This window comes from Mustela nigripes, chromosome 5, assembly GCF_022355385.1.
Source record: "Mustela nigripes isolate SB6536 chromosome 5, MUSNIG.SB6536, whole genome shotgun sequence".
NCBI classification, from domain to species: domain Eukaryota; kingdom Metazoa; phylum Chordata; class Mammalia; order Carnivora; family Mustelidae; genus Mustela; species Mustela nigripes.
In genome coordinates, this window is record NC_081561.1 from 97952246 (window position 1) to 97955586 (window position 3341).

The window sequence follows — 3341 nt, forward strand, 5'->3', positions numbered from 1 at the left end:
TGGTATCTGATACTGACATGGATGGAATTAGCCAATATTCTGTACAACTATAATTTACATAATTTTGTGATTTCTAGCTCTGGAAAATTATTGATGACTTTTAATTATCAATGACTTTACCTTTAAATTCATAGATTAACTCATAAAGTATTATTATTGATCAAATAAACAATATTTTTTAGTAGGTAATTGTCTTTTGTGAGGACAAAAATATGTCTAATGGCACATTCCTACATATTGTTTAAAATTTTGTTTTCATTACAAAACTAAGAAAAGGATGCATTTCAAATTGGTTATGTGGTTGAATTATTACCCTTCTAACTAGACAAAGATATGGAGCAAAACTTTGCTTTTGACTGGATGATGAAAAGCCAGTTCTCTTGCAGGTAAAGGATAATTAAATGTGTTGGTGGAAGATCTTTCATTGAAAGCCATTTCTTGTTCTTCAGGAAAATGAGAATTGGGGATCATTTGTTTAGGTTACTAGTATTTGAACTCAGCTGAGATTGACAAAAATTCCTTAACTAAACTCTAGAAGAGTTCCTTTGAACTCTTCTACACAGGACCTGATCTTTTCTTTCCTTTTTTTTTTTTTTAATTTTAATCGTAGTATAGTTAATTTGCAGTGTTATATTAGATTCAGGTATACAATATAGTAATTCAGCAATTCCACATATTAGTATTCATCAGGATAGCTGTACTTTTTTTTTAATGGATCAGTTATTTAATTAGATTCTTCGTAAGAAATTTAGAACATCAATTTGTGAGGGCAAACTCCATTTCTGAGAGAAAACAGAGAGGAACAGCTTTGATTTTTTGACTGAATTTGCAAGTCCACAGCTTTCTGATCAACCTTGTGCTACTCCATAATCTCATATTTCTCCTTGACCGTTTCAAAGATCTCACCTTCCTGATGTCTGGGTTTGTACAGCTTCTCCTTCTTGAGATGTTTGGGGATTTTCTCATTGTTGATGTCAATTTTTGGTGGAAGTGGCAATGACAGATTTCTAGTGCATTCTATGCAGAGGAACTTGATTGAGGGCCAGAAGTCCTATCACAAGTAGCAAGCCACTGCTCAGTTGCTTCAGGAAAACCACCTTCTTGTCTCTGTGGCACCCAGTGAGGATGATCAAAATGGTCTCAGGGGTAATGCTAGCTCAAAATTTCTCACGTGTTGACTCAAAGTTTTTTTGCTGTGGCTCAACAGCTTTTGAGGCACATCTTCAGTAGAAAATATCTAGGCATTTTGCAAAGTTTAAACACTCAGATACCACCATTGTTGTCACCACCAAGTGGTTTTGTGACAGTAGCAAGAAACTTTTCCTTCCTTTTCTTTTCAACCCTGGATTTAACTGTTGAATACTTTCTCTTGTACATGATCTTTCCTGAATACATAGCTAGTCATAACCAACAAGGATATTTGCCAATTCTGATTAGGACAGGTTTCAGCTACAGTGGGGCTTCCCTTCTTTGGCATTTTGGCCTTGAGATTATCCTTCTTAACCTTGCCACCAGCATCGGCCTTCTTGGCTTCAGGATTCTTCTTATTATTTTCTAGCTTCTCAGGTTTTTCACCCACCATCTTACAAGACAGGAAAGAGAACTAAAAAATACTGTACTCTTAATCCCCTTCACTTATTTCACTCATTTCCCTGCCTAGCTCCCCTTTGGTAACCAACAGTTTGTTCTCTATAGTTAAGAGTTTGTTTTTTGGTTTGTCTCTCTCTCTCTCTTTTTTTTCTTTTGTTTGTTTTGTTTCTTAAATTCCACATATGAGTGAAATCACATGTTTTTTTCTGTCTGACTTATTTTGCTTTGCATTATACTATCTAGCTCCATCTATGTTGTTGCAAATGACAAGATTTCATTGTTTTTTTTTTTTTTTCTGGTCTGTATCTGATTTTATTTCTTTTTTCTTTTTTTCTTTTTTTTTTTTTTAATTTTTTATTTTTTATAAACATATATTTTTATCCCCAGGGGTACAGGTCTGTGAATCACCAGGTTTTTTATGGCTGAATAATATTCCTGTGTGTGTGTGTGTGTGTGTGTGTGTGTATCACAGCTTCTTTATCCATTTATCCATTAATGGATACTTGGGCTGTTTCCATAATTTAATTATTGTAAGTAATGCTGCAGTAAAATCAGGGTGCATATATCCTTATGAATTAGTGTTTTTGTATTCTTTGTGTGAATACCCAATAGTGATTACTGAAATATCATAAGATATTTCTATATTTAATTTTTTGAGGAACCTCCATACTGTCTTCCATAATGGCTACCAGTTTGCATGCCCATCAACAGTGCATGAGGGTTCCTTTTTCTCCATATCCTTGCCAACACTTGATGGCCACCCTGCTCCTTGGCTATAGAGTCTTACTTTTTCTTGTTGTATTTAGAATTGAGCAGTCTCTCTTCCGTACTTCAAAATTCCATTGCAGTTGTCCCTATACCTATTGTGATAGCTCCTGTTACTCTTTAACAAGTGTTGCAAATATTTTTTTTTCTTGAACAGATAAAAAATTTGATCATTAATCAGAGGTCAAATAGTTAATTTTTTGCTGTTTTAGATAATGATATTGAGCCTTAAATTATTGAGTCCATTCAAAAGCAGAAACTGAATCAAGAAGGCTGGAGTGTTTTCATGAGGTTGGTAAGCAATGTGGCATCTAAGTCCAGATCCATTATTGGAAAGACTAACATGTCAGAATAAGTAGTTTAGACTTCATTTTGTAATAGGGACTTAATCGTGGTCTTTCCAGAAATGTTATTGGAGGTTCTGGCGCCATGTATTGTTTTATACGTGAAGGAAGGAAAAGTGGAGGGAAATTCAGAGACTCGACCAGTGCTGCAGATAAAAAGTCATAAAGGCCTAAAGTAAGTTAGTGGTGGTGAGATTTAAGAAGTAATGAACGTTATAGCTGTTATGAAGGCTGAATGAATATTGACTACATGTTGGCAATCAAAAAAAGGGAAGTGCTAGCAATTTGAAAATGTTTTCAGCCTAAGGTATCAGGGGGATGATGTCCCATGAGGGAGGAAATATATTAAGTTCAGTAAAAAAAATGTAGGTTCAACTATAGTTTAAGATGTGGGGCTGAGTTTGAAAGATAAGTAAGAGCTATAAACAGATATGTAGAAATGATCAACATCCAGGTGTTACTTGATGTCATGAGCCTGGGTGAAACTGGAAGGGAGAAAACATAAAAGATTAAAAACAAAGCCATGAATCAGTCCTTGGGAAATAACTGTATTTGGGCTGGTGCCATGGGACAGAGTAGCTACCAACGAAGAAGAGAGATAGGGAATGGGAACATAAGAGTCTGTAGTGAAAAACAGAAATG

General features: G+C 35.0%; 1 pseudogene; it reads right to left on the bottom strand.

Annotated features, from left to right (window-relative positions):
* Positions 1-748: 748 nt before the first annotated feature.
* On the bottom strand, positions 749-1582 carry LOC132018681 (large ribosomal subunit protein eL6-like; annotated as a pseudogene).
* Between the last annotated feature and the right edge of the window lie 1759 nt (positions 1583-3341).